This window comes from Myotis lucifugus, unplaced genomic scaffold (genome assembly GCF_000147115.1).
Source record: "Myotis lucifugus unplaced genomic scaffold, Myoluc2.0 scaffold_52, whole genome shotgun sequence".
In the NCBI taxonomy this organism is placed as follows: Eukaryota; Metazoa; Chordata; class Mammalia; order Chiroptera; family Vespertilionidae; genus Myotis; species Myotis lucifugus.
In genome coordinates this window covers 4,235,744-4,255,255 of record NW_005871100.1, presented here as the reverse complement: position 1 = coordinate 4,255,255, position 19,512 = coordinate 4,235,744, and the positions used below count along the sequence as shown (strand labels likewise).

Sequence of the window (19,512 nt, the reverse complement as noted above, 5' to 3'; positions counted from 1 at the left end):
AGAATCCGCTGGGCTAAGGGGAGATTCACATGACTCGCTGCATCGTGGAACACCTGCAATGGGAATCTGAGGGTACTTCTCACTTGATTGCTCTTTATGGGAGTTCCAAATGTGAGGACAGCTTAAAATGGAGGTGATTTGGTCTTAGGGGATCTATAATCTTATAGGGGATGTTGGGGAAAGACAAGAGGAGCAAATAGAGCTCTAATCTCTCCACCCACTTCCTTTAGGTCAGTGCCTGGGCAGCCTGCCCTGCTGGAGCTTGGGTACCTCTCATATCGCCAAAGTCCTCATTCTCTGATGGCTGAAGGGGGCTGGGGCATCCCAAAGTTGGCCCATCAAATCTCATTATCCCATTTATGACTTAGGGAATGGCCCAACCATGACCCAGAATGACATGATAGAAGGGCTGGGAATTGACCATAGGTTGGTCTAACTTCCAAGTCCATGTTTTCTAGTTAAAGGCAGCACATAGCAGAATAGTATTGCATCTCCCAAGAACCATCCATGCCTTTGCCGTAAATTTGTCCCCAACTGACCTTTCCAGGTCTCGCACTCAGAATTGATTTGGGTCATTATGAACTTAATATTACTATCAATCTTGCTAGTTGTGCAATTTATTTTGCTTAACAGAATACATGCAAGAGAAGAAACATCTGCCTCCATAAATTGATTTCTTCCGGAGAATTCCACTTTGGGATAAGAATTTGCAGTGATTAATGTGTGTGCTTATAGAGGATTAAGAAAGTGACTAGGTTTGAAACCACCGTTCCTTTTGTTTACTTGCAGATCTGGTCTGCTTAAGGTCAAATTCACACTGGACCCTTGTTCCTGACCTCCACCAGGTAGATTCGAGTGGAGATATCCTCAGTGGCAGCAATCCTTTGCCTCTTTGCACAGAGCCTGTCAGGAAGAGAAATAGTTAAAGTCCATTTTGAGCTCAGTCTGGGATTTACCTGCGATTTGTCATGGACATCAGGCAATTACTGGCACACAGAGCTGAAGGAGAACAGAGAGGGAGGCTCTACCTCTCCAGCGAGATCATTATCTCTGCATCAGTCACCGTTGGCGTTCCCAGCTCAACTGTACACAAAAGAGATCTTTTACCTTCTCCCTAGTCAGCCATATGCTGAGATAACTGGAAAAGATGGGTGATAGTAGTTGTTGTAAGTACGTGGGGGCTCCAGTAGGTGTCCCTAAGAGCTCCATAGGAGGGGCTGTCATTTTTCTCTGAGATTTAAACCTTCAACACAAATACATCAGAGTGGAGGTACTAGAAGTCATCTGAAGAAACTGAAATAGTTCCGCAAGCCTACACAACTCAAATACACCTATTTGAACATTTTATTAGACAATCTAAACAAAAAACGATTTGATCAGAAAGGGGGAAGATTGCTCAGCCATGGAAGCAGGACAAAAACAGAGAGAGTGGAAGTCAATTGACAGGTAATTTCTGAAGCTTTTGGCAGTGGTGTCTCTAATGCGGTGATGGAAGCCTAGCCATTAGGTGTGTGTGACAGACTTCAAGGATGCAGGTTCCTTTGATAAGAACATTCTATCCTATCATGGTGCCACGTACACATTTAGTTTTTTTGTCTTGATTCAGTGTTCATCAAATAGCCTTCAGATTGTTGCTTCCTGTGAACATTTGCCAACAGAAAGCAGACACAGTGATGACATTAACTTAGATTATCCCTGACAGTGATTTCTCACTAAAATTGCTAATGAAGTGTTTTGATTTTACACATAGAATATTATATTCCTGGTGTGTGTCCAAAAAGAGTTGGGCCAGTCCTCTCTGTGCTGACAAAGGCAGGGTCTTGAGCCTTCAAGCTGAAGACCTGGGGCAGTGGGAATTCACTAAGCTGATGCCATGCTAAGAAGCCTCCTCCAGGAAAAGCTGCTTGCACTTCACCTTGGCACTTACCTGGACACAGCTGCATTCCTGGAAGCATTAAAAAACATTTTAACTATTTTTAAGTGCATTTACATCATCACTATCCATCTCCAGAACTTTTTCATTATCCCAACCCGAAACTTGGTACCTATTAAACAATACACCCCATTCCACCCCCCTGTATCTTCTGGTAACCACTGTTCTACTTTCTGTCTCTGTGAATTTGACTGCTTTAGGTACTGTGGGTAAGTGGAATCACATAATATCTGTCCTTTTGTGTTTTATGTGTTTCATGTAGCATAATGTCTTCAAGTTTCATCCATGTTGTAGCTAGTATTTGAATTTCCTTGACAGTGACATCAGAGGAATGGCAGCATAAGGACAAATCTTTTCCTTTCCCCCTGACATTTCAACAAGTTTACCATCTATAATTCAACGAAGAAATCCCTGCTCAGCACAGATGCACACCTGAGAGATCCGAGCATGGAAACAACTGAAGGTGAGCATCCGAGAATTTCCTTCCTTTTAAAGCTGAATAATAGTCATGTATATACCACATTTTGTTAAACCTTTCACCTCCTGATGGACATTTGGGTTGTTTCTACCTTTTGACTTGTGAATAATGCAGCTATAAATATGGATGTACAAATATCTGTTCAATCCCTGCTTTTAATTCTTTTAAATATGAGAGAAAGCATCATACATTTCTATATTATTCATACCTAATCTTTCCATAGTGCTCTATATTTTACAAAGCATGTCAACATATTTCTCGAATGCTATGAGTAGATAGGTAAGAAGATAGGGCTATCATCTTCATTCTGTTTAAGGTAAACAGAGGTTCAGAAAGGTAAATGGAGGATCTTGGAGTCAAATGCTGACTTTCTAACCACAATCCTAGGGCTTTTTTTTTTTTAAATCAAAAAGCAATATCTGTGAGGACAGCAACAATCTCTACCTCCTTAACTGCTGTATTCAATGTTCTAGCACAGGACTGGTCATAGAAGATGTTGAATTAACATTTCTTGAGTAAGTACTCTCACCCTCCCTGCCCCAACATGCCTCAATACCAACAGCATGAGTGCTACATGGTCTTGGTTGAAGACCTGAAATGGTCTTGAAGACAATGATGACATTTTTGAGGGAGACCAGCTAGTTTTCTGACTGACTGATGGAGACCCCTTGAGTAGAGGTGATGGCCACACCCGCTACTTTGACCCCAATGGGTTTCATGACCCCTATTTCTGTGGCAAGTGTGTATGTGGCCATGTTGAGGAGAGAAATGGACCTACCAATTTCCCCCAGAAGAAAGCCTGAATTCACAGAGAAACGAGAGCTTTAACAAGCTTTCTCTTGCCCTGTAGTTACCCTGAAGACAACCACAGATTCATCCCGCTATGTTTTTCTGGCCAGATATGAATCATGGCCCAGAAGGGAAAATGAAATCTCAGGAGTTTAATTAGTATTGTCAACATCAGATTTGGAAGAAATTGCAATGAATATTTGTCATGGGAGTGTCCAAAGGAAAGGACCATTGAAAGTGGGAGAGATGCTATGTCTTTAGAAGTATCTGCCCTCATTTCCAGACTCATTCATCATCAAAGCTACACAGCTTCTGGCACTCATTCATTTTGATAAAGTCTGTTGTTGAAAGTGAACATCAGGAAAACAATTTGTCCAACAAAAGGCACGTAACTCATGCTGGACCAACTTTGCCAAATTCTGCGCTCATAGATATAGTAAGTTTGCAGGAACCTGGGAACAACCACAATCAAATATACTTTGGGAGAATGGAATCTATCAGCTATGTTGAGTTTGGAGCATAGAGCCTATTATTTATTTAACTGTTGAAGACGTCCATGACCTGTGTGTCAAAGTCTTGTTTGCAGAGCAGGAATCACAGAACTTTAGTTAAGCTATTAGTGTAGATTGTGACTTACCCAAGGTATCACAGCCAGTTAGGGTTTGCTTTGTGTTTTTTAAAAATTTATATTTATTATTGAAAGTATTACAGATGTCCCTCTTTCCCCCCCTCATTGAACCTCTTCTCCCACTCCCGTAGTATTTTAAAAATTTATTTTAGAGTTTTAACTTTAGAGGCAGAGAGGATGGTGGCCTACTGAAGCCAACATCATGGAAATTACATGTGTTTATAAGAACGTATTGGGGTGAGGAGATGTAGATAAGCAAATACAAGGGCAGTGGTACCTGGACAAGGCCCTCCCACTGGGCAACACCCTTCCCAACCTACTCCCACAAAGGTGTCCTAGAAAGTTCACTGGTATGATACTGAATTAAACATTCCAGGAAGCACTGGTATAGACAATTTGTAATTCATTGCATAATTACCGGAATTCATTGGATAATTACCAACTCTTCATGCCACCCTCCTCAGAGGAGACCTGGCCTGAGTATTCTCCAAGTCTGAACTTTTAGAGACGAACCCAAATCAATAGAGAGCTTAGTAATGGAGAGTTAATGTCAGAGAGCATTCCAGTTAAAAAACTCATGCCAATGTCCATGTGGGTCGCTATTAGAGCACCACATGTATATTTAAAGTGTTATACCAAAGTGTTAGGTATAGGATATTACACTCTGCATTTGCAATATCCTATCCTTAACATTTAAAGTTACTCTCAAAGTAAGTCATTTGGCTTTCTAACAAGGACATTCTTTCATTTACAACATGCAATATGTTTGTAATGACTTGTCATTTTTCGGAATTCAGTTCACCACCCTTGCAGGACAGGGAAGGACTGCAAGAGGGATGCCAAGGGCAGCCTGTCCCTCGGTGGGCTTGTTGAAGGAGGAAGGGGAGGGGAAAAGGAGAAGGGAGAGAATGGCCTGAACAGTTTATAAGCCCATGATGGTCTCCATCACAGGTGAGCCCTGGCCAGGCATCGCTGGAAGGCCATGGTCAAATACTGGGTTAGAAATAGTGATTTTGGAGTAATTCTAAACTCACCTTCTGGTGGGATGAGAAAGGAAATCAACATTTAGTGAGCAAGTACTGTATGCCAACCATTATGCATTCTTCATTTCATAGGGTCCCACGATAATTCTAGAAGTTAGCTTTATTTTTCCCATTCTATTTTTAAGAAAACTGAGAGTCAGGACATTAAAAAAGTTGGTGGAAATCACAGAGTAAGTAAGTGAAGGAGCTGAAACTTGATATCCCGGCCACTGCTCCCTCAGCTTAATGGAAGGAAACAGTGGGCTACAGTCAATTACTTCTGTTTTGGTGGGAAGCAACCAGGCAGCAGCTGGCATCAGAAAACTTATTTCCTAGGCAAGGGAACAGAGGGCAGAAATAAACTCATCTTGGGAACCCTGAAGGGTGTGGGGATGGAGGAAAGGGGATGCCAGCAACACCATGTGTTCAAGATATTTTCTGTGGCATCCATGGGAGTTGTCAAGGCCCTGGATGTTGAGCCACCTGGCAAGGGATGGCTGGAGCAGAAATAGTTTTTGTGTCTTTCTTGTAAAAGGCAGGTGCTTGAAAGATGGGTTCAAATAAATCTTGTTCCCTCAAGTACTTTTGGGCTCTTACTACACCATAGGTGCCGACACAGGAATGACCACAACATAGACCTTGCCCCCAATGAGCTTATATTCTAATGTAGATACAATGAATAAATAGCAAGTGAAATGTGGTTTAGCAGATGGTGATAAGCTGAATGGAGAGAAGCCGAGCAGAAGCAGAGAACTGGGGGACCAGTGTAACTGTGTTTTCTATAGGATGGTCAGGGAAGGCTTCACTCCTAAGGTGACATGCGCTGGAACTGAAGGAGGGAGCCATGTGACTATCTGGGAGAAATCCATTTCAGCCAGAGGAGCAGTAATACAAAGGTCATGAGGCAGGAGTGTGTGTGTGTGTGTGTGTGTGTGTGTGTTTGTGTGAAAAGCAAGGGGCCAGTGTGGTTGAGTGAGGGGAGAGGAGTGGAGGACAGATAGGGAAGTAGTTGGAGCCAGAGAGTACAGGACTTTTAGACCACTAAAAAAATGTCAGATTTTATTCTGAGTGATGTGGGAGGTCATTAGAAGGTTGTGAGCAGAGAAGTGACATGATTTGAGTTTTACTTTAAAAGGGTCACCCTGGCTGCTGTGTTGGGCATGGCCCATTTTGGGACAAGGGTGGTGGAGGCAAGGAGAGCCGTTAGGAGGCTGTGCAGGTTATCCCGGCCAGGGAATGGTGGATTGGAGCGTGGAAGATAGGCAAGTGGAGGTGGTGGTGAGAAATGGTCAGAGTCTTAGATATAGTTGAAAACAGTCAAATTGGATTTGCTGATGGATTGGCATATGGGATACACAAGGGGTCAAGGATGACTAAGGTTTTGGTCCTGAGCAAAAGGATAGGAGGGAGTTGACCTTAACTGAGAGGCCTGCTGGAGGAGGAGTTTTTGATGCATGTGTGTGTCATGTGGGTTTGGGAGGTGGGGCAGGAACCAGAAGTTCACTTTTGGAAATATTAAATTTGAGATGGTTGTTGCTTGTCCAAGTAGAGATCTCTCTGGAGTCTGAAGTGGTCCAGACTGGGATGTAAATTAGGGGCTTGTTAGCATGTAGATGGTGTTTTCAGCCAAGAAACTAGATGAGATCAACTCAGGGTAATTTAGAGAGAGAAGAGGTCCAAGGACTGAGCCCCGGGGTGCTATCATTTTTAGAGGTGGGAAGAAGCTAGCTGGGGGCCGAGAAGGAGTTGTGTCTTGGGAGCCAAGCGAGGAAAGCTGTTGAGAGTTCAAATAAGATGAGAATAGAGAATTGGCCATTGCACAGAGGTCAGTGGTGACCTTGACATGCGGCAGGTCAAGCCTGATTGGAGCAGGTTCAAGAGAGAATGGGAGGAGAGGTGTGCAGTGTGCCAGTGTAGACAGCTCTTTGGAGGAATTGTCCTGCTAGGCAGAGCAGAGAAATGGGACAGAAACTGAAATGTGAGGTCAAGAAAGAATTTGTTTTCCTTCTTCCTTCTTTTCTTCTCCTCTCCTTTCCCTCCCTCTCTCCCTCCCTCCCTTCTGTGATGGAAATGCTGCAGGCCTGCATGCTGGTGGGAGCAGGAGGGAAGAAGCTGTGGAGGAGTGTCCTGGAAGAGGGGAGGGAGGGGACCTGGAGCAGGTGGAAGGGTGGCCTCCAGGGGCACAAAGGCCACTCGCAGAGACGGAGGGCAGAAAGAAAATACAAAATTGAAACCTTTTCTAAACGTGAAGCAAATTCAATGTAGAATGATTTAAATGCTTTAATCCTATGATTCCTGTAATTTTCTGAAACCTAAAAGGATTCCCTTTCAATCCAACATTAAGCCCAGACTCCACCCTGTGCCATTCTCTCTATCCACCCAAGCTTGCTGTGTACTAGTTCCCAGCTCAAAGCCTGCCATCTGCCCCAGTGGGTCTCCTCCCTCCAAGAGCCTCCTGTCCGTGAGTTTTTGTCCATGCGGTTCCCTCTGCCTTTCCTTTCCCTAAGCAGCGTGCCCTTCTGGAGTTCTCCTTTCTCTGTATTTTCCTCAGGCTGTCCGCTGCAGCACACACTGGTTGTTTTCTGATTATTTTACCCGGGACAGCCTTGTTTCCTGCATAGATGGGATGTGATTGAGGTTCAGAAAAGCTCTCCTTCTAGCCCTGGACATCTAGAAATCTATAATAATAAAAGCATAATATGCTAATTAGACCGGATGTCCTTCCTTCCGGACAAAGCCACGGTGGGCAGGGGACCGTGGCAGAGGTGGCAGAGGCCCCCGGCCGCAGTGTGCATCTGGCCTCCAATATTTAGCAAAATGATCCAGGTGGAAAAAGAAGGCAGGGTTGGTTCCTGAGCCCCAGGCTGGACCCCCGCTTCCTTCCAATGGACCTGGTAGAACTTAGTTCCAGCACCTATAACACACCTTGGCAAACTCCATCCAGCAATGGTAAAAGTGGCACCAGGTCAGAAGGTATACAGTTGTCTCAGCCTCGTCACTGCTCCACAAAGGCCATGGAGTTCAGTGGAGCTGGAGGAGCGCAGGCAGGCAGGGTGTTTGTGTTTCCTCTGCGATCAGCATCTGTGAACCAGAGGAACTTCAGCTCCCAAGCCGGCAGAGGTGCCCTGCATTCAGGCTTCTCTGCCCCCTGGGTGGCATCCAATTGAGCCCCATGCCGTTATCAGAGGGATAATGGGATTCATTTCAGCGAGGGCTGCTTGGCTGGGGCCGGGCTTCCTTTAATTTTCAATGTTAATAAACTGTGGCGATGGCTTTCTTCACACCGATGTGCCACACACCTCATTTCGCCTGCCCATTAGGCAATTACCGGCAGCGCCTCTGTTCCCGGCACCTCTTAAACGCGCAGCAATTATGCTTATTTGGTGAGTGATGATGAAACTTGGAGGAGGCAAACGCACTGGCGTAGAACTTTCTTCCCGACTTCATCAGGTACAAACCGAGCACATCCCTTTAGTGAAAAACGGGGCTCCAGGTACAACCTTCTTCATAGAAGTGCAGGGACCGTCCCCTCCTGGGTCCCTGACACCGACCCAGCCCTGGCTGACCCAGAGCTCAGACCCCCAGCGCGTGGCTGTGAGAGCAGCCCGTCCAGCTCAGGAAATGCTCTTCATTTATCTTGAAATGGGAGGTTTTCAGTAGGTCTAAAGTGTGTGTTAGTGCATCAAGAGTTGTGATCCTTTATTTATAAAGTTGTTTAATTCCTTACTTTTGTGCTCCTTGTGGGTCTGAGTGGATTTCTCATTTGCCAAGTTACCCCGTGACTTTCACAGCAGCTTACACAACCCCCCTCCCCCCCATTCTCGATCCTTCGAATGATACGCAAGCGAAGCAATCGCCGGTCTGACTTCTGACTCCACTTGCAAAATCTTCCTGGGCTTGAGGAATGGTTTCCAATGAGGGGACAGGGGGAGTGTGTGGACTGGAACATGGAGACAGGGCATAGGTCTGCACCCGGAGAGCAGTGCCCTTGCGCTTGGCCAAGAACATGGCTCCCCTGCTGCTCTGTGATGCCATGGCTCGCTCACCAGTCTTCCCGTTACAGCCCAGAGCCGGCCTGCTAGCCTGCCATGTCCCCAAGCCCTTGCTTCCTAAGTGACAGGTGTCAGTCATCTCAGTGAGGGGCAGGCAGTGCATGCCAGGGCTCCCTTTTAGTGGTACTGACATCACCTGTGGGTTTGCAACTTGCTACCCTCTTAAAGACATGGAAAAGATAGAACAGGATAGAAGATATCAGAGTGCATTGCACCTGGGGATAGTATTATTTCACTAAGGGTTGCTTTTGCTTTGTTCATTCAAAATATAGTTTAAAATAGCTGTTCTGCAGTGGGCAGTGTTCAGTTAGATGGTTATATCTGTGTCTACGTGTGGGTGTCTGTGTACTGGATCACAATATAAACTGTATCTCTTACCATGGGTTGGTATACAAACATTTTGGAGAATCCCTGATGTAGTTCCCAGCATGCCTCAGGATCTGAGCATCTGCAACCTACTTCTGACTTCAAGGTTCTCACTGGCTATCCTGAGCCTCGGTTCCTGAATGCAGTGCCCTGGGTGGCCCCGTGCTTGCCCAGCAGGATCCAGTGTGTGCTTTTTAATCTTTTTTTTCTGTCCTACTTCCTGGAGGGAAGGGCTGGAGCGAGGCATGTGGAAGCACACGGCGCAGAGAGAAGGTGGTCAGTGACACAGGTGGCAGAGACCCAGGTCACACTCAGTCAGATGATGCTGGGCTGAACCCCTTCAGTCAGAGGAGTCTCTGTTTGGGTGAGATGTTTTCACAGAAGATGCAGTATCCAGGCTCAGTGCAATCCCTGGTGGGTGAGGTGGCCGGAATTCCTAAAAGCAACACATATGAAGACAATTCTTAGATCTTGGATGGCTTCTGATGGTGTCTGGGGCACTTGCTATAATATCCACAAGTGGACAGACCATTAATGTAAAGAAACTTCTATTTTTCTGATTGCAAAAATTCTGAATTGGTGGATGACTGTGTGTGTGCACGTGCATGTGCGTGTGTGCGTGTGCGTGTGTACTTGTGCAACTTTACAGGAAAGCTTCCATGCTGCTTGGCTGCGTTTATGGTGAAGTGTCCCAGATTTCCTTTGGGATCTCCACCCTTTCAAATGTGGGGCTCACCACAGGGACTGAGTCTGTAATGATAGCCGGGGCAAGGTGGGTGTTAAGAAATGTGGAAACCAGCCTGACATTCAAGAAGGGCCTCAGCCTAGACTTTTGACGTTCCCTTCCAAAGAGACTACCTAACCATGGAGGAAAAATTTTCACATAATCATTTCCTATATAGGACAAAGCTACTGATAGAACCTTGCAGATTAATGTCTTCAAACAAATCATGTCATTATATTATGAGTAGCACTATTATATTGCACTATATTTTCTGGTGTTCAAAGCTTTGGAGAGTTGAATGTTTACAATTTATTGTGACTTTAGATTTGTAATAGAGGGAGGCCTATGTGGCTTTGGTTAGGTCACTGTGAGGAGATTGACCCAGGACATGCCTGAATGGCAATCCCATGAGGACACTAACTGGAGGCTATTCTAGAAAACTCAGTTCACGTCTCTCTTCCTCAGGAAAGGATAGGTAAAAACAGAGCCCATTTCTTTTTATTGCTGAGTAATATTCTGTTGTGTGAGTAGAGTACAGTTTATCCATTCACCTGCTGATGGATATTAGGGTTGTTTTAGTTTGGGGCTATTACAAATAAAGATACTGTGAACATTTGTGTCCAAGATTTTATATAGATTTCAGGTTTCATTTATCTTGGGCTGATAACTAGAAGTGTATTGGCTGGATCATAAGGTAGGTAGGTGTATGCTTAACTTTTTAAGAGACTGCCAAACTGTTTGACAAAGTGGCTATTAAGACTTTTGATATTTAGCTTAAAATAATGCAAGTGAATTTGAGTTCGTTTTAATTGCCCTTAGACTAGGAGCATAAGATCATAGGACATTGGAGCTAGAAGGAACTTGATATCATAACCCAGTTCTTTGCTTTACTAAAGAAGAAACTGGATCCAGAAAGATTAAGTGGCTTTTCCAAAATCTTTTACCTCACAGGCTAGTCTCCTCACTCTTCTACACGACCTTGTAATTTGGGAGAAATTCTACAAGTCATGTTGTGACTTCCCAGCACGACCTTGTGTCATGGCCGCCCAAGGACACAAACATCTTTCAAAATTGGCCTTGCTTTGCATGTGTTACATAACTTTGAGCACGGAACAGCTTTTGAAATGGGAAAAATTTTCAGGACGTGGAATGAAGAGCATCAAAAGGATAATGAGAGCAATCTACAGGAAATCATATCTGACCACTCACAGTATCAACAGCAGTTCAGCCGCAGGTAAAATAAAAATGTGCTGTCATCATTAATACCTGGGGCACGGAAGAAATCCGTCTAGTTTCTAAGCAAACTAGATGCACCCCAAAATTAAGACTATTATAGAGCGGCCCATTAAAAATGAAGAAAACAACATGCCAATTGCCCAGCTCCACGGGCTTACCTTTCCAGCGCTCACCTCTGATTATCATATTCATAAGCGTTGTTTCTAATCAGTCTTCTGGAGTAAAGTTAACAAGTGTGTGTGCAGTTGCTGGAAATTGTTTTGCTGAGCCTAAGAAGCTGTCACGGGGTTGAGAAGGCTGCCGCTTTAACCAGATTTCATCTCTGCGTGTCACCGCTCATGTCAAAGTAAAAATGCGCTCAGACATGAGAGTTGTCCTGCTTTCATCAAGAGTGCCAGCCTGCCTGAGCCTCGTTCCACTTGGTTAAGCTTGTTATTTAAATTGTTAAAATTGAGACATCGGCAGTCAGTTTCAGAGAAGATATAACAATTATTAGATACAAGCTGGGCTCTTGTACTTGAGACTATACCATGTCCTCCATCCACCAGCAGAATTAGGCACAAATAATTTATAACGGTTTCTTTAAGAAGTGTGGCCTGTTGTACTTGGATGACATTAAATCATAGCCCGTCCCCACCTGGATCATATTTCCAAGCCTCAGATAGATTTGGTTCCAGTCAGCAGAGTGGCGGAGCACTCCAGGGGGCCACCTTTAATGCCTCTAACTCTTGAATTGCTGAGGGAGGATTCCCCAAACTGCAGGCTGGCTGTGAGCTTTGTGTTTAGGTGACTTTGTACAAGAGGCAGGGGAGCCACAATCCAGAACAATTGCCCCGGGAGGGTGAGGAGAAGGAAAAGCTGAGAGGCTCTCTGAGTGACCTTGTGCCACTCAGCAATCCCATTAAAATCCTACCGGAGCACTTGACCTTGAGGTGATTGTGCCCTGGGCCACAATCTCATTGTACTGAGGCAAAGGGTAAAGGAAAGAGATAGGTATGAATGAAGCTTGGAATCTTCAGAAGGACCCTCAGAGTCCATCCAGCCCATCTTAGCCAACCTCTCACTGAGTGAAGGAACTCCAGTAAGAACATGCGTATCCAGCAGTCGATTCATTAGATTTTGGGGTCAACAGAAATCCCAGGGTTGGCTGCTGTTTTATTTATTTATTTATTTTTAAATTAAATTTAATTTTTTTCTTATCACCATTTATCTCCCCATACCCTCTTCCACCTTCAACCCTCCCCCCCTACCCCCCTGCAATCTCTACACTGCTGTTGTTGTTTAATACAAATGACTCTCAAGTCAAATCTCCCCTCATCTTTGTTTATAGACTTGATTATTTGGACCCAAATCTCAGACTTGACATTTAGTTATGCTCAATATCATCATACTGATTTTGGTGCATTATTTTCTGTTAATGAAATATTTGCAAATTCTGACATTTAATGTAAGAGAGCTGTGTAATCTTTAGAGTTCTATTCTTTGTCCACATTATAGAAAAGATCAGAATTTTAGAGCTGAGAGAAAGCTTAGACATCATCAACCCAATGCTCTCATTTTAAAAATCAGTGAATCAAGAATTAAGAAGCTAAATAACTGTTGCAAAATCATGCATCTAATGACATTAGAACATAGATACTCTTTGAGTATATGTTGCCTTGTTATTTGAAAATTTACCCCACTGGAATGTAAACACACATTTCCTCACTGTATTCATAGGTCACTGTGGGTGGCTTTGTAAACATACCCTTTTAGAATCAGAACCTGCTCTTGGCATTTCCCATCCCACATTCATTTGCTCCTTAGGCATCACTTCACATCCTTTTGCCTAAACTACCCCGGGGCCCTTGGTCACTTGATTTGCCCCAGGTTGCCATGGTGACTGTCTTTTATGGGCATAACCCAACATAACTCATGCCTGTCCATGAGCCACCCTTGGGCACTGATGCATGAGACTACTCAGAACCCCAATCTGCACCACTGCACAAGCAGCTTGGAAATATAGGGATTTACTAGTTAGTGTGTGTAATGAATGGACCCACCTGATTGTGGAGGTTGGCTGAGTCCAAAATCTGCAGTGTGGGCCAACCCTAGATGGCTCAAGACCCAGGAGAGCTGATGGTGCAGTTCTAGTGTGAAGGCCAGCAGGCTGTCACTAATTTCAACGTAATGTCATCCAAGGACATCCTCCAAGTGGACATAAAACAAAACTTAGGCCATTGAAGTATGGGAGTCAGTGGATGAATTATTCTTCCTGCCCTTCCCTGCCCCCACACCCTCCAGCAGGTTGCCTGGAAGGCAGTATTTCACATGGCCTCCCTGAAGACCATCTGTACCACTGAGCCAGCAAACCCCTTCGCTAACCTCATTAAAACCAGGAGCTCATTTCGCAAAACATGCCTCCCCACCCCCCAACTTTGTATTTGTTCACATTTCAAGAATCTCTTACTGCAAAGTTTCTGCTGATTCCCTTTGACCAGTTTAAGACCTATGGTAGATTATGTACCAAAATTCAAGGGCAGGAAATATTATTACCACTTGTGTATAGAATCTGAAGTGTAACGTTGTCAGCTTACAGCCCAAATCAATCCTGTCTGTCTAGACAAAGCAATTCAACTCCTTGGTAATTTACCAATTACAGGGCACTTATTCATTGGAGACTTCATAAGTGCAGGACATGAAGGGCATGGAGAATAAAAGATGATTTCTGCTTCCAAATTATTTACAGTCTGCTGAGCATTTTTTGCTTTTTGTCCTCTCATCAAATTGGGAATATAGTTATCAAGTTAGACATGTGAAATATTTATGACATTGAAGTCTTTTGACCAAGATGTTTCAAAATGCAAATGGTTCTGTTGGGGCCATTGAGAATCTCAGTGACGATGAGCCATCAGGTGCAGAGCAGGCATGGAGATTCCTGAGGAGAAGATTCAGTAGCTTGTGCCAGTGAAAGACCACCAGTGGACCTAGGGCCTTTGCTCTAGTTGCTTATTGGCATTTTGAGAGGACTTGAATGGAGTAGACCCACAGAAAAACAATCCGTAGCTAATGCTGGCTCTGGAATAAAATACCAAATAGCTCTCTTTTTAGATTTATAATCTGAATTAAAACTTAAGCCAATATTATGATACAATTAATTCTCTAAAGCAGATAGACCTGCAAGATGGAGGAGAAATCTGATGGCTAAAACTAAGCTGTGGACATTCCAATATCCACCGGCTATATCTACTGTAGAGGAACAGATAATCCGAGTTAATAGCATAACTGATAGTTAATGAGAAGTTTTTGTCTTCCTATTATCCCACTTTAATTTTAGTTACATGTATATTTTTTAATCCTCACCTGAGGATATGTTTTTATTGATTTTTAGAGAGAGAGAGAGATAGAGACAGAGACAGAGGATGAGAGAGAGAGAGAGAGAGAGAGAGAGAAAGAGAGCAATCGGTTGCCTCCCGCATATGCTCCAACTGGGGATCAAACCTGAAACCTAGGTATGTGCCCTGACCGGAAATTGAACCTGAAACCCTTTTGGTGCACAGGATGACGTTCAAACCAACTGAGCAATCTGTCCTGGGCTAGATACATATCTTAACCCTTTTGTACATTTTACTGTATTCTTGCATCTGTCCAAGAAAATTTATTTTTTTTTTTTATTTTTTTATTTTTTTTAAATATATTTTATTGATTTTTCACAGAGAGGAAAGGAGAGAGATAGAGAGTTAGAAACATCGATGAGAGAGAAACATCAATCAGCTGCCTCCTGCACATCTCCCACCGGGGATGTGCCCGCAACCCAGGTACATGCCCCTGACCGGAATCGAACCCGGAACCCTTCAGTCCGCAGGCCGACGCTCTATCCACTGAGCCAAACCGGTTTCGGCTAAGAAAATTTAAAAGATGCATATAGACTCTATTGAAATAAGGGACTTTATAAACAGCGGATTTTCTGTATTATAGAGGTGCTACCTCAATGTATCCCTGAACTGTGAAAAATTACTATAAGATCTAATACCCTCAAAAGCATCCCCGTGTTCTCTTATGCCTTTCGATAATTGGTCTTGACCCTTACTCAGGCAAAACTCCCACTGACTTTCAATTGATTTGACTTAAATAAGGTCAGCTCCAGATGGCCCCTTTTCTACTCTGCATTCTCATCATGTGATGCAATGTGTCATAATGCAGCAATGATGTGTATTGGCAGTCTTATACTGATGATTAATTGCTGGGAAAGTAATTTCTTTATAATCGCTCTCATATGCTTTTGGTGACCTGATATCATGGGGACTCAGGCAAGCTGGCCCAGAATGTCTCCAAGATGGTGACTTAATACTCCCATCCCACCCAATACTCCCAAAATGAGCCCAAATCTTTGAAAATCATCGTAGCCGTCCACATTTCTTGAGTGCTGACTCGATGCCAGGCACACTCTGCAGACATTGCTTCATCTCCTGTGATCTACACAACAGCCCCATGAGGTAGGTGCTGCAAGGAGGCGGTGCAGCCCATTTGGAGACCATTGCACTGAGACCATTCCTGGCTCAGCGCCTTTGCACACTATGTTCCTTCTACCTGACCTGCTCCTCCTGCTCATCATATAACTGGGTTCTTTTCACATTTTAGGTATCAGCTCACATGTCACCTCCTTGGGTAGGCCATCCCTGATCACTCCAGGTAAAGTAGGCCTCTGTCTGGCAGGGTAAGCGTCAGTTACCATATCAACTCTCTTTCTTTTACAGCATTTGTCACAATCTATACTTACCTTGTTGGGGTAGCATTGCGTTTCTTTATTGTCTCCCACTGCAATGCAAATTCCATGAGAGCAGCTTTGTCTGAATCATTTATCACTCTAGTCCAGCATCCAGGGGACCACCACGTCACCGAGGCTCAGCCAATATCCGTTAATTGATCAAAGAGCCATGCTAGCAGGAGCCAGACTTCAAATCTTCGGATTAAATACCTGTGCCTGGTAATGTGAAGGCTGGGCAGGGTCCCCTGGCAGAAGAGAGGCAGGTGTGGCGCTTTGGAATGGAGACAGGAGTCATGCACTGGATGCTTTTCCTGTGCTTGCCTGCTGCCTTGTTCTCCTGTTGCCCTCCGGGCTTACTCCTGGCTCACCCCACACCTTTCAAGCATTTTCTTGCCTTAGAGCAGAAATACTTCCTCCTGTGCCATGGGAGATGTTGAAACCGACTTTGGTTGTCTCATGACTAATGGGTACTGGTATTTGCTTTGCAGGATACCCATGAGCACTGGACAGTCCAGGACATCCAAGGAGACAGCTAACCAAAGGAACTTCAGCATCTGGAAGGCTGGACCAAGGCAGGGGTGCACTTGACAGGGATGTCCACTGACCACACACCTCAAAAGGTGACACGGCTCATTACCAGCCAGTTTTTTTGGTAAGAAGTGACCAGGCCCTAATGCGTCAGTGTGAGCACACTGGCTTGAGATGACTGGCTGGGCCTGGCTAAATATGAGACCAGATATTGGACAAAATGCCTTTTTACCTCAAGGTGGGGGAGGGAGATGGAAAGGGCCTCTTGTATCTGCAGGATCTTCATGCCCTGCACTCGTGCCAACAGGAGGGCTCCACTGGCACAAGGAGCTCGAGCACGCTCGTCCTCCAGGTTCAAAACACATCCCCGCAGCCTTCAAAGAGCCTGACATCTTTTCAAGTGAGCAACTACGAGGCAAATGCAAACAGAACGCGTTCTGGAGGCGTCCCGTCACTCAGCCCTCAATCTGTCTGTTCTTCCAGACACTCCTTCTCCTGCCTGATTTATTTCATATTAAAAGGGCTGTCAATCTGTATCACAGGAACAGGTTGGGAAAAGTGAGTGATGTTTGCCAAGTGGGTTTTTTGTTGTTGTTTGTTATTGTTAAAAATAATCGTCTCCCTCTCTCCGGCCATACTCCTCCCTCTCCCCACTCGGTTCTTCTAGTCCCTGCTTGCCTTTCTCTGCAGGTATCTGCACATCGGAGGTACGGGCTGCACCTACCAGATGCATTTACATTAGAAACGTGGTATAAGAAGGCTGTGGCAGACCAGTTTTTATGATCCGTCAAATATATCTCCTTTTACCATCAGATGGCTTGGCACCAGGACCATTCTTCTTTTGAATAAAATAAATGTGCCTGCTACATGGCAGAATATTCAGCGTTGAAGAGGCTCTGCCCTGGCCAGTGTGGGCTGCATCCTGTGGGCTTTGTGACAGCGGGATGCTAGGATGCAATCTGCAGTTCCCGGTGGGATTGCATATGTGCCAGCTGCATTATCGTTTTATGTTAGGGTGTTAATTACTGTCTTCTCCTGTCTTTGAGGCTAGCTTCCCTTACTTTTCTCTGCTATTCTGGCCTATGAAGAGAATTACTCCATCATTCCATACTGTTCATTTCTCATTACTCTCGAAGGTGCCAGATTCTTTGAGAACCAATCAAAGCCATCTTCGCCTGCCATATGAAAACTCCCAAATTACTAGAACAAAGTACCCGAAGTCAGGCGGTCTCCATGCAGAGGGTCCAAGTCAGTGGTTCCGTGTTGAGCATGAGTGAGAATTGCTGGGGGAGTTTGTTGAGAAGCAAACTCCTGAGCTCCAACCCCAGAAATGCAGGTTTGGGGTGAGGCTCAGGAATATGCATGTTAAATCATGGCTCAGGCTTGGGTGGGATGGGGTGAGGTAGGTGGGGGGTGATGGCGTGCGGCTTGGGCCCAGGCATCTGCTGTGATGCAGCTGACTCGCCCCATCCCTCCCTCCAGGCTTCCTCCAGGCTCTACCTCTTTCAGCTCTGCTCTCCCATGTTACAGAGAAAGGCCCAAGTCGGCAACGATATTAACGCTGCTCTTTCCTTTCTAAAAGAATTAGACACCAAAAGAATTAGACACATAATAGAATTGTGAGGTGAAGAGACAGGAAGGAGAGGAGAGAAAGAAGAAAAATACTCTAGAATAAAAATATAAGCAAACTACCACTCAGTAACAAAGCCCTCCAGAGGCCCAAGGAGAATCCTGCCTTCAGGGGATTAATAGACCCACTTCCTAGGTTGGGTCACTGAGAGAAACCCTTGAGGTATCCAGGGAGGTCACATGAGAGAAGATGCTGGTGTGGGAGGAAGCTTTCTCTGGGAATGCAGCACACCAAATCTGTTTTTGCTCTCAGGTAACACATGCTGAAAAGTGGCCCCTGAAAAGGATGGGGTAGATCTTCAAGAACCTACTGGAACTTGGGAAGAAAACTCATGGATCAGGTACAATTAAATACATTTTATGCAAAACAAAGATAATTACTTAAAGTCACCAATTCCTCATTCTTTTACTGTATTTTATTATTATCTATGCTCTTGAGGTTATTTCCATAGTCTCTGTGTGGTTGACATACTAGACAATGGTGGGCTATTCTGTGTCTTATCCCAATTCCATATTCAGTGACATCATCTTGGTAGCTTGAAATTGACCATGATAGGCATATTTACACCACAGCAACCAGCAAATGCTGCAAACCAGCACTTGATTTATTGTTTTGTTGATTATCTAGACTTAAGAAAGTGATGGAGAAAATGTTAATAATGCAGATTAAACATAGAAGTGTGTCACGTCTATGGCTGCTACATTGCGACTACACAAACATTTGAGGAAATATTTTTCCAGTATTCGAAAACCATTATCTGATTCGGCAAAGAAGTCACTCATGTCATTGACGAACGAATATAGTTCTGACACATGTCTTCGTTTTTCACTTTTGTCCTACTCATTAATGTAAATGAAAATATCAACCACTATTCATGTTGGAACTACATTCATTCATCACTTGCAAACTGAGAATGGATACATGAGTTCATAAAAAATTGGCAAAAGACTTCTATGTGGAATTACAGTAAAGAGTTTTACTTATTTTTATTTATAAACTAGAGGCCCGGTGGATGAAATTCATGCACTTGGGGGGGTGTCCCTCAGCCCGGCCTGTGCTCTCTCGCAGTCTGGGAGCCCTCGGGGGATGTCCGACTGCCGGCTTAGGCCTGCTCCTCATGGCCGGCAGTTGGACATCCTTAGTGCTGCTGCAGAGGTGGGAGAGGCTCCTGTGACCACTGCTGTGCTCGCCAGCCATGAGTCTGGCTTCTGGCTAAACGGCGCTCCCCCTGTGGGAGCACAATGACCACCAGGGGGCAGCTTCTGTGTTGAGCATCTGCCCCCTGGTGGTCAGTGCATGTCATAACGACTGGTTGACCGGTCAGCTGTCTGCCCCCCCAGTGCTCAGTGCACATCATAGCAAGCAGTTGAGCAGCCTTA

At 44.6% G+C, this 19,512-nt stretch overlaps 1 long non-coding RNA gene across 1 annotated transcript; it reads left to right on the top strand.

The window, feature by feature from the left end:
• The first annotated feature begins 2,313 nt into the window (after positions 1-2,313).
• Positions 2,314-16,676, top strand: LOC106697171. Its single transcript, XR_002829267.1, has 3 exons — positions 2,314-2,396; positions 11,134-11,226; positions 16,464-16,676. It is a non-coding gene; the product is annotated as an uncharacterized LOC106697171 (long non-coding RNA).
• The last annotated feature ends 2,836 nt before the right edge of the window (positions 16,677-19,512 follow it).